The 12,473-nt window shown below is 47.6% G+C and overlaps 1 long non-coding RNA gene across 1 annotated transcript; it reads right to left on the bottom strand.

Annotated features, from left to right (window-relative positions):
* Positions 1-10,964: 10,964 nt before the first annotated feature.
* LOC136514394 (uncharacterized) lies at positions 10,965-11,662 on the bottom strand. The gene is made up of 2 exons (XR_010773634.1): positions 11,405-11,662; positions 10,965-11,300 (listed from the first exon to the last, which is right to left on the bottom strand). It is a non-coding gene; the product is annotated as an uncharacterized lncRNA (long non-coding RNA).
* Positions 11,663-12,473: the final 811 nt, after the last annotated feature.

The raw sequence follows: 12,473 nt of genomic DNA, 5'->3' as shown, positions 1-12,473 counted from the left end.
CAATATGAAATTGACCGAATGAAAGCGGTACTGTATGCTTCAGCTGTTGGAAGTTTACAATATGCTCAAGTGTGTACACGCCCTGACTTAGCTTTTGTTACTGGGTTACTTGGCAGATATCAAAAGAATCCAGGAATTGAACATTGGAAATTAGTGAAGAAAGTCCTACGTTATTTGCAGGGTACGAAAGGCCTCATGCTTACGTATAGAAGATCTAACTCCCTGCAGATAGAGGGGTATTCAGATTCTGATTATGCGGGAGATGAAAGAAAATCCACATCAGGATATGTATTTACTCTCGCAGGAGGGGCTATATCATGGAAAAGCTCCAAACAAACCGTAACTACATCCTCGACAATGTATGTCGAGTTTGTAGCATGCTATGAGGCAACGGGGCAGGTGAATTGGCTGAAGAAATTCATACCCGGATTAAAAGTGATTGATGATATAAATGAACCACTGAGATTGTATTGTGATAACAATCCAGCGGTACAGTACGCTCACAACAATAGGTCAAGTGGTGCTGCCAAACACATTGACATAAAGTACTATGTTGTAAAAGATAAAGTTTGGGGTCATATAATAAATCTTGAGCATATAAGTACAGAGAAAATGCTCGCGGATCCGCTCACAAAGGGCTTACCACCCAACGTGTTCAGAGAACACGTAGCCGGCATGGGTTTAAGGGAAAGCCTGTGATTCCCGAATATACGAAGGGCCCAAAGAAAGTTTACATTTCAAAACGGAGAAGTGTAAACTTTCCGTGATGATGTCCTGGTTTGTGAACACCATACGTGATAACGTCCTCCAAACGTTTTCAAATTTTTACCACCACATATGCATGTGATATCATGACATCTCGCCAAGTTTCATGATTTTCGGGATTCGTTTGAATTTTATAGAATTAAATAACCACTCGCACGCAAGTTCGCGACATTGCCCCGTGAGCACGTTGATCGAAATTTGGAGACAGTTCCTAGATTTAGCATAAAGTGATACTAACAAACAAGAATAACATTTTTTGAATGGATCAAAACTATTATTCGATGCACCTGCAGTTCAAACCTACATTTTTCGGAAAATTGCAAGAAAACGAAATAAAGTGAAGAAATATAGCAAACAGCAATGAAATTGTGCCAAATTTGAACATGTTGTTCATGGTACAAATACAAATCTAAGAAAAAAAGTTTGTGGCAAAAAACAAAAAAAAATTATTTTGCCGGGTGCCAAGGTTTGGCACTCGGCAAAGTGAATATTTTGCCGAGTGCTAGCCCTAGGCACTCGGCAAAGCCAGGACAGGATTTTTTTTTAATTTTTTATTTCGCCAAGTGCCAGATCGGGGGCACTCGGCAAAATACTTTCTTTGCCGAGTGCCCCGGATCTGGCACTCGGCAAAGAGGTTTGAAATATAAAAAAAAAACCGGACACACGCACACACACCACACACACACCAGACACGCACACACACGCGCGCCGTAGCCGCCCCGCCGCCGCGCCGTAGCCGCCGCGCCGTAGCCGCCGGCTCCCCGCGCGCCCGCCCCACCGGCTCCCCGGCCCGCGCGCCCACGCGCCTCGGCCCCGCGCCTGCCGCGGCTCCCCGTGCGCCCGCCCCGTCGGCTCCCCGGCCCGCGCGCTCGCGCGCCTCGGCCCCGCGCCCGCCGCGCCCACGCGCCCGCGCGCCCGCTGTAGGAAGGAGGAGGAGGTAGGAGGAAGAGGAGGAAGGAAAGCAAGAAGGAGAAGAAGGGGAGGAGGAAGAAGAAGAAAGAGAAGGGAGGAGAGAAGGAGAAGGGGAGAAGAGGAGAAGAAAGGTGCCGCCTCGGTTCGTCGACCCTCACGCCGTAGCGGTCGTCCCCGTTGTCGTCGCTGGCCCTCGGTCTTCGCATTCTCGCTGGCAAGGTATGCCCTAATGTTAGTATTAGTTAGTAAGTAGTAGTGTTAGTAGTAGTAGTTAATTAGTAGTGTTAGTATTAGTTAGTAAGTCGTAGTGACAGTAGTAGTTGTAGTTGTTGTTCATAGTTTTAGTGTTAGTAGTAGTTATTGTTGTATGTATGTGGTTGATGGTCTTCGTGCCTATGTTTGGTATACATGTGGTTGTTGACCTTCATGCCAATGTTTTCTGCAGGTTTTGGGAACCTCTCCGTGCAAGGGAGGTGCTACCAAAATTTTCAATGGGGTCTAACCATTTGCCTTTTCTTTGCAGGACGAGGACTGTTGGGAGGCACTCGGTGACCCCGATCGTCTTCATTGGCGTTGCGGTTCTACCTGCACCGCGTCGCCTCGCCACTACAGCGACTCGCCACCGCCCCACTAGCCTGACCTCACCGACACCCTAGGTATAACCCATCTTGCATACTTGTATCTCGTGTAACCCCAGTTAGGCGTCTCCCGTCCGAAAGAGATACGGTCGTTGGTATGCAGATCTTTGCATACCAAATTCCGTACCTATTTCGGATTGTCCACGTTTCTTGGACAGCCCGCGGATGCGTAGATGGGTTGGTTTCCGTGGCCCGCTCCTGTCCGAGACAGAGTTTCGGCACCACCTCCTCGTTGTTCTCCTGATACACAATCTCCCTGCCAGGACATGTATCGGGAGAACAGCGGAGAGGTGCTGCCGAAATTCTGTCTTGGATAGGAGCGGACCATGGAAGCCAACCTCATCTACGCATCCTCGGGTGGGATTAGGACCTATCCTTCACCTATTAGATGTATAGTAGGAACGCCTTGTGGATTTACCTGCAGTTTTTATTACTCGCTTACATATGCATGTGCCAGAGGATGGATAACCGTGAGTGGATGTACACAGGCCACACAAGTATGACCCCAGAATGGATGACCAAGACCAATGCTTTCCTGGAGCATGCATTTGGTGAGGCTGCTAAAGGGTCAGCCCGGATGCCATGTCCGTGCAGCAGATGTGGCAACAAGAAAAGAAAAATTAAGAGGCTCGTGGGGGAAGATCTTATCAAGTATGGATTCACGGCAAACTATACCCGCTGGATCCACCATGGTGAAGCCGATCGTATTAGAGAGGAGGTGGTGAGACAGCGTCTCGAGGATTATGATGGAGTTGGCAGGGTAGCAGACTGGATGGATGACATTCAGCAGGCATGGTTCGGTGAAGGATTGGAGGAGAAGCCAGAGGAAAGCGCAAAGACGTTCTATGATATGCTGTCTTCAGCGCAGAAGCCCTTGCACGAAAAGACAACGGTATCGCAGCTGGATGCAATTGGACGCATCATGGGGTTGAAGTCGCAGTTTAGCATGAGTCGGGACAACTTCGATGGTATGTTGGCAGTTTTTGGATCCCTGCTTCCGAAGGATCACATCCTGCCGAAGAACTTGTACGAGTCACAGAAACTTCTTCGTGCACTTAAGATGCCATATGAGCAGATCCATGCTTGTCCGAATGGATGCGTCCTTTTTAGGAAAGATCACGAGGGAGCAACGCACTGTCCAAAGTGCAAATCCTCTAGGTACCTGGAGGTCGACACTAGTGATGGCAAGAAGGAACAGCTGAGTATCCCTATGAAGGTCCTACGGTACCTTCCTTTCATACCGAGGATCCAACGGCTGTACATGACAGAGGAGTCCGCGAAACAGATGACATGGCACAAAAATGGCAAAAGGTACAATCCGGACAAGATGGTACACCCATCAGATGGCGACGCCTGGACCCATTTCGATGGCATACATCGTGTTAAAGCTGAGGAGGCTCGCAATGTACGTGTAGCGTTGGCAACAGATGGGTTCAACCCGTATGGATTGTCCGCGGCCCCATACACTTGTTGGCCCGTGTTCGTGATACCCCTGAATCTCCCCCCCCCCCCCCCCGGTGTCATCTTTCAACCCAAGAACGTATTTTTGTCGCTGATAATTCCTGGACATCCGGGGAACAATATGGGTGTGTTCATGGAGCCTGTGTTCGATGATTTGATCGATGCTTGGGAAAAGGGGGTACTGACATACGACCGAGCTACAAAGAGAAACTTCACAATGCATGTGTGGTACCACTACTCCCTACAAAGAGAAACGGCACCGTACAGGAGCGGATCAGGCGTGAGTTCTGGGTGAGTCTACATCACACTACATTGCTCAATACTATGGAATCATTAGACGTTCTTGAAATAATGAAAGGACACATGATGTCTGTATGCAGGACTTCTTCACGTTGGAGGAGGGGCATGACCCCGCCTGGGTGACGAAGGTGCAGGACAAGGCATGCAGGGGCCGAGTCACGGACCTGTACTACGAGGCGAGGCTACAGTGCCACATCAACCACTCGTGCGACGTCCTTGGTCGGTACCCGGGGAAGAGCGAGGCCAGGACCATGACACTCACCAGGGAGCAGTACCTCGCAGTAAGTTATAAAACATTGTTACTGACTCATTCCATGAAGAATAGGTAGCCTTCATTTTATATTCTAACATTTCTAATACAATACTTGATGGCATGCAGATGTGTCCTTCTTGGTGCGCCAGGCACAGAGACTGTTGGGCGGCCATCGTGGACAAGTGGGTCTCCGATGAGTGGAGGGAGAGGCACGCCCTCCGTCGGGAGTGCCGCCTGCAGATGGGTGGGCCGGCGCACCACCAAGGCAACCGGCCCCTGAGTTCGTACGCCCAGGCCTGGGTACACGCTACGCACTTATTTATTTATTTGTTCTAACGCTCAATTCTCATTACTTCTAATCGTCTTTGTGTTTTCCTCGCAGTCCCAGTCGCATGATGGCTAGGAATGCAACGAGTTCATGGTGTACGCCATGGCACACAAGGGCAAGGCGACAGCCCCGGACACCGTCTATAACCCGGAGGACGGGCCCGAGGCGTACAGCAACACGAGCGTCCACAGCAAGCTCACCGACTACGCCTCGGCGGCCCGCGAGCGGCATGGGGAGGACTTCGACCCCGCCACCCAGCCCCTTGATACCGACCTCGTGATGAGGCTCGGAGGAGGGAAGCAGCACGGCCGGTACTGGATGGCCTCCAACATGGTCGACTCGACCTCTGTGCCCAACCTCGTCCAGATCCGAGCACAGAGCACGAGCTCCTCTGTCCCCATTCGACCTCGGCAGGCGAGCACACTGCAGCAGATGGAGGCACTCCAGGTTAGTTCTATTTCATTCGTCGTTCATTACTTTTACACATGTACCTTGCATTTGCATTGTTTAAACGTTGGTGATTGAATGAATATTGCAAGCCACTGTGGAGAGGATGGAGGCCGAGAGGGAGGCCGAGAGGGTCGAGAGGGAGAGGGAGAGGGCCCAGAGGGAGGCCGAGAGGGCCGAGTGGGAGGTCCTGAGGGCCCAGAGGGCGGCCGAGGCGCAGAGGATGCAGGACATGTTCTCATTCATGTCGAGCCTCGGCACCACTCTCCCGGGTGTGGTGGTGCTCCAGTCGCTGCTCGCTCCAGTTGTGCCTCCTACTCCTCTGGCTCTAGGCACTCCGGTGAGTATATATATATGGTTGATCAAGTCCTTTAGCTTGTGTAGATACTAATGAATTCAATTCTCCTTTGTGCAACAGTCGTCGGGTTCGAACCCGACTCCTTCGCCTCAGCACACACACCCCGGCTGGACAGGTCCACCACCACACGGAGGTGCCCCTTCAGGCTCCCATTGGGATCAGTGGCAGTAGGTGGTGCCCCTTCATGTTTCATTGACTTTTCTTGATCTAGGACTTGTGTTGGATGAAGACTTCTTAGATGTTGTCATGGATTTACACATTGGATGTGCGTGTGATGGATTATGCAGGAGGATGTGCTTGTGATGGATGTTGGATGTGCTTGTGATGTATTATGGATTATGTATGCGTTTTGTGTGATGCTAAATGCCTGTGTGCTGTCTCATGTATTATATATGAGTTTTGCGTGTTTGCTTTCGAAGGAAAGCAACAAACAAAAAAAATTGCAAATTTCCCAGCTTTGCCGAGTGCCAACACTCGGCAAAGAAGTCTTTGCCGAGTGCCAGGGGTGTGGCACTCGGCAAAGCTGGGAAAAAATGCTGCAAAAACAGCCACTTCCCCAGTTTTGCCGAGTGCCACAGCCTGGCACTCGGCAAAGAGGTCAATTTTGCCGAGTGCCAGATGGTACCACTCGACAAAGACTATTTTTAAAAAGATTTTTTTTTAAAAAAAATTGTTTCTTTGCCGAGTGCTCAGCCCTGGCACTCGGCAAAAATTCAAATTTTGCCGAGTGCCAGTCCCTAGGCACTCGGCAAAGCCGATGTCAAATGTTGACGGCAGTTATTTTTTTGCCGAGTGCGGGCTTGGCACTCGGCAAAGACTTTGCCGAGTGTCGATTTTTGGCACTCGGCAAAGAAATTTTTGCCGACAAAATCTTTGCCGAGAGACCTTTGCCGAGTGCGGCACTCGGCAAAGCCTTTGCCGAGTGCTTGGCTGGCTTTGCCGAGTGCCCCCAGCACTCGGCAAAGAGGGCGTCTGCAGTTGTGTATATTTTTGGCTCCGGATCTACATATTTTTTGTTTCGGCCCACAACTTAAGTTTCTCTACATTAATTCTTTTTATTTTATAGCCATCTCTCATCTATCCAAATAGATGACTCTAATTTTTTCCGAACACTGTAAAATTTCAAGCAAAAATGCAAGAAACTGGCAGCCTGCCTGGCCGTTGAGGCATTGAGTCGAACGCCTTGCGGTTGAGTCCTTGCGTGATTTCCTGCACTTCGATTTTGAGGTCGTCCACGAGTGCTTCGACTTCGGGGCACCAAGCCTGCTCCAATAGCGCAGAGCGGGCGATCAAGCGCGCATCGCGGGCCCCACCTGAAGAAACGGGTGGTTTCCTCTCAACATGAAAATGGCATTTTCATGTCGTGTTGATACCGAATTGACATAGTTTCTCGTATGAGAAACTGTTTCCTCTTACTTTTCTCTCTTTCTTCGTTAACTAAAGTATCATATCAGCTTTTTCTTTGCTAGCCGGTCTTTTAATTATATAGAAACGGTTTCTTCATCCAGGACCGGGACAGGTCTAAAGCATACATTTCCACTACACTTTTCTCTTAATTTGCTCGTCCATACTAAATATGAAGTTTGCAGCATACCTCACTTCTATAAATGCAGTTGACAGCAAAAAAGATTAGAGCAGTTTGCATTCAGACTTGTGAATCAAATACAAGTAAAATATAAAAAGAATCAATTTTGACCAAATTTAGACTAAGTTTGCAAGTTTCAGCAAAAATCGGTCTAGATCGGATAAAAAACTGGGCTAGACCGGTTTATCCAGTATTCACGAGCTCGAGGGAAAACCTCCTGAGGCTGATTTTTGAAACCGGTCAAAGCCAATTTCTCCAGCTTGGCAGCCAGCTCCTGTAAACTGGCCTGAGCTGGTTTTGACTGTCCGAATCCAACTCAAGCCAAATTTGATGCAAACTCCTCTAATTTCGTGGAAAACTTGCAGATGATCACGACGGATATCTACCACTAATAATACATCGGTTATGAACTTTCCTAAAGTCACATAAAAAAACTGTCCACCGCAGTCATGAACTATCTCCTACGTTCCCCCAAAAAAGTACACCTAAAGTCAGCCAATTTTTGAAACGAACGCACGAGATGCACTCTAACCTCTCCTTTCTCTCGCTCACTCAAATCCAACGGACCAGATTTTGTAGACCAAACCTGATCGTTCATCCCAAATCCCACTGACACCACACGGGCCGCGCACGACTCCCGCCCTCTGCCAATGGCCACGGTTCGAAGCAGCCCTTTTCCCCCCAATTTCCTGAAAAAAAAGAGACATCGATGCTACGCTCCGGCCTCCGGGAAGAGAGCCAACAGCCACGCACGATTCCTTCCCCTTCGCTCGTGACCTCTCGGGAGTCACGAGTCACGACTAGCCGCCGGCGGCGCCTCCCTCTCCGCCTACAGCATTCTTCTCCGTCCGACATCTCCATCTTCCACTCTGGCCGGCACCGCACCCCTCTCTCCGTCCTCGTCAAGCGCCTCCATCTCCTTCTCCCAGTCCGGCGAACGGTTAGGGTTTTGGCCGACGGCGGCCGCCCTCGGCGTAGGCCGTAGGCTCCCCCGCCGGCCGCGCCTCCCTCTCCCTCGCCTACATCGGCCGGCCCCTCTCTCCCTCCTCAACAGCACCGTGCCAAGGCCTGGCCTCTATGCTGGCCATCGCCGCCTTGGAAGACGACGGCGGCTCCACCCTAGATGCGGTGGCGCTGGCCCAAGAGGCGGCCGTGGGAGGGCTCGAGACACGGAGGCGTGGGCTTGGGATGCGGCAGTGACGCTGGCCCAAGAGGCGGCCGTGGGAGGGCTCGAGATACGCGCATCCAAGGCGGAGATTAGCAGCACGGCGGGACAACATGGAGCAGAGAAGGCCGGCAGACATCTGTCTACCCAAGTCCGATGTGATGCTGGATATGGTGTTGATCTGCACCGGACAGTCTCAGGGCAGGTGGCGAGGATCAACCCAGAACTGCCAGATGAAGGAACGAAGCCCACATCACAAGACTTCCTCCAACTACCGCCATGTACATCCTGGTACATTGCTGCTGCGGGATTAGCCTACCTCTAATCCCTATCACAAGACTCCCTCCAGCAACGGCAAGACACACAAGAACTGCAAAATACGGCCGGGGGCTACTCTACTTCACAAACTACCATATTCATGACTACAGAGACTTCAGAACAAGCAACAAAACGCTCAATGAATCAAGACAGCACTCTAGGAGGGTATTTATAGACCGAAGGAGCGGTGCACAGGGACCAGGAGCACCAACGAAATAAGCCTAACAAAGGACACTGTGAAAAGACAGAACTCAATAATGGAGGACTCAGAAGTGAAGGAACAATACCCGAAAGCGAGCATATTCGGAAGAATATATCAACACTGTGCATCATGTGAACAAACAGCATTTATACTCAACTACCACCATGCAACTACACCTGACAAAAAATAAACTACCAGAGAATATGCCAAGACCCTATATCCGAGTTCTTTTTGAATAAAAGAACCTGGAAATGTGCTCGGGGGCTGCAACAGAAAAGGTTTTCAATAATCAAGACCCTCTAGCTCCTTGTTCCAAATAGCAAGAGGCTCGGGGGCTACACTCAGTGAGTGCACCTTTTCTTCCAAAAAGCGCACATCACTCAAAAGACTTCTTCAGAACAGAAATTTTCAAACAACATAAAGATTTAGGACCCTCCAACTTTTTGTTCCAAATAGCAAGAGGCTCAGGGGCTACACTCAGTGAGTGCACTTTTTCTTCAAAAAAGCGCACGTCACAGAAAATACTTCTTCAAGGCAGACCACTTCAAGACCTTAAGACAAAAAGAACCCGGACCGAGCCATATCCAAGTTCTTTTTTACCTTCAACAAAGAAACAGAGCAGTTTCAAGACAAGATTCTCCAGCTCCTTGTTCCAAATAGCAAGAGGCTCGGGGGCTACACCCAGATGGATGAACTTTTTTCAAAAAGCACACAACACTCGAAGATCCAAAGAAGCGCTACATGGTTTCACTCAAGAAAGCACTCGGACGACCCTTGTTCCTACTCGACAAGAGGAACAAGACGAGGCTTCCAGATTTCAACCATGAAGTGCTCGGGGGCTTGTCGATGCGGGACCCACGGGATACCCCGCAAGGAAAGGAGAAGATCTAGTCTAACTAGGATTCTTCCCCTGTAATCTTAGTAGAAGTATTATTCTGTAATCCTACTAGGAACTTACATTGTAAACCGACTAGGACTCTGGCCTCCTGACTATATAAAGGAGGGCAGGGCTCCTTGGATAGGGAGATGAGAGAACGATTGTACAACACTTTACGATCAATCCAACGCAAAGGCTAACGCCGACTGGACGTAGGGCTATTACTCGATCAAAGATCGAGGGTCCGAACCAGGATAAATCCACTGTCTCTTGCGTTTACCGTCGAGTTCCGCATAAGCCGAAGCCCGAACATACTGCCCCGGGGACCCCCGTGGCAGGCTATCGGTGGTCAAACATCGACAGCGGGCTCATTGGGGACCCTGAGTTTATGAACCCGACATTTTGAGAGTAGCCAAATTATTGAAGAAGATGAGAAGAAAGTCAAGGAGTTCAAACACTATAACTTTAGCTTTCTTGGCTATAAATAGGGGGTCACTTTCAGTTGTAAGATATCAGATGAAAAGTGAAATACAGAAAGAACTCCATCTTCCTCTACAACTCTCTGTTCTTGTTGTATCTCCAACTCTTGTTGTGTGCACAAGGAAAGAACACGATTTCTAATAATTTCTATACTAGTCGAAAATGGACCTTCGGTTTTTCATTTTAGTCCCGATTGTCTTGGGGCCTGAAACTAATGTAAGCATTAGTCCCGGGTCCAAGTTTCACCGGAACTAAAGGGTCTTCCATGGGTTAGTTCAAAAGGAAAACATTCCATCCATAGTCTCATGTACTGTGTAGGTGGAGTGGAAAGGAACGTGCGAGGCAGTGCATAAAGTCTTTGGTTCGAGTCCGACGAATCACAGGGGTGGGAGGCTGTGCCAATTATTATTTTTAGCCTCATACGGTTTGAGATAACCGGGACTATAGCACGTTTCAGGGATGATAGTGAAAATACCAGGCCATGAACATATGTGTTGAAGTCTTCACACTCCACGTATCTAAAATTCGTTGAATATACTTCAAGAAAAATCCATATATATACCTCAATTTACACTTGTACTGTGAAATTGAAACTAGAAATTAATTGAAAGTTACATTCTAAAGCTGGAATACATTTAAGTTATAACATTTTTCTCGTAAAGCTGGAATATTTAAGTTACATATTCTAAATCCCAAATATATAGTACTTTACTTTATATATAAGTAAGAATGTTTTTACTGGAGTTGAAACATCGTACTCTTAAAGGAGGAATTTTTTTTCCTTGTGAAACTAGACCATTCTTTATTGAACAGATCATATTTGCTAAACATCGAATACGTATGTTGAAGTCATCAAGTGAGACGACACAACTATATATTGCGAAAATCATCTGACTCTATTGAAGGAACAAAATATAATACACTAATAATAGGTTTACATGGAGATGGAAAGAAAATGAAATGGAGAAATAAAACCGGTTGATAAAGAGCCAGTTTTACTATACCTAGTCGCTGAATATACTTTGACAAAAATCCATATAGCTCAATTGTACTTGTACTGCGAAATTAAAAGTAGAAATAAAAAGACCAGAGGGTCGCTCAAGCGCGCTTAGACGGTTCGTCCACAACACAGTCCATGCATGCTCAGTGCGTCTATTATGAAGGACCGACCATATTTTAACAGCAATAAGGGCTCCCCGTTGTCGGAGGATCTGCGATGATGACGATGAATATACCAGGTCATGAATGAACATATAGAAGCACAGAGCAGTTGAACACACTGGAAGCTCAAGTAAAAGAAACGTGACCTACTTACCTCCAGGACTAGGAATTCTTGAAGCTGGCCCAAGTAGAACGCGTGCTGATGTGCAGGTGGCATGAATCATGAACATGACGAAGATAATCAGAAGCAACCGAGTCAGGAAATCGCAACTGTTTGCTGACATTTTCTTGGTTCGCATCCCAGATTCGAAGGGAGGATGCATGCTATTGCTAGCTAAAATTACAAGGCGCTTCCCACAGCGCCTACTAATAGCCGCGGCCTGCAGTTCCAAATGAACCTTGACGCGGGAAATGTGGAAACATGCACGAAACTGCCGACAAATGAAACTTGACCTCATTTTAAAAGTATGCTCCCCACTGTGTTTTGTCAAGTCAAGTTGATTGCGACCCAACAGTAGACGCGTAAAAAGACCGTCTCATTAGACATTTTATTCCACTAGATAGACTTTTCTCTTTGTCCGTTCATACTAGCTAGTTTGCTGTTTTGTCCTTAGATAAAAGCAAAAATGCAAGAAACTGGCACGCGACAAAACAATACTGTGGCGTGACGAGGCTCAAATTTTAAAAAATAGAAAACCCTTCAATACGATGTCGGATGAAGATAATTTTTATATGTAAATTGTAGACCTTGATGAGATCTACAACTTTATAGTTTTAATTTTTTTCATTTTAGGACAGTAAGATGCTCGAAAAAATAATATAAAATTTCAGCACCATAATAATCGCCTACTAGCGCTTGCCGCATTAGAGCACTAATATATTATTTGTATGGAGTTAAATAAAATACTTTTTATACCAAAGTTGTAGCTCTCAATGAGATCTACAACTTTGTAGTTTTGAGTTTTTTTATTTGAGGACCTTAAGATACTCAAAAAAAATAATATAAAATCTCGATGCCTCTCAAAAATGTCAAAAGTTACTGTTCATCCACCAAAAGAGCCCGAAACCGGCCCAGGGTTGAAAAGTGAACAGTTTCAAGAGTTCGAGGAACAAAGTTATCCGGTTTTGGAGTTCGAGGTTGAAATCCAGACTTTGACGAGAGTTGAATGTCGTAAATTGGACTTTACCCTTTTAAAAGTATGCTCCCCACCCTGTTTCGTCAA

Source organism: Miscanthus floridulus, chromosome 16 (genome assembly GCF_019320115.1).
Source record: "Miscanthus floridulus cultivar M001 chromosome 16, ASM1932011v1, whole genome shotgun sequence".
Lineage (NCBI taxonomy): Eukaryota > Viridiplantae > Streptophyta > Magnoliopsida > Poales > Poaceae > Miscanthus > Miscanthus floridulus.
Note: the sequence above shows the minus strand (reverse complement) of the source record. Positions and strands in the feature narration are given on the sequence as shown.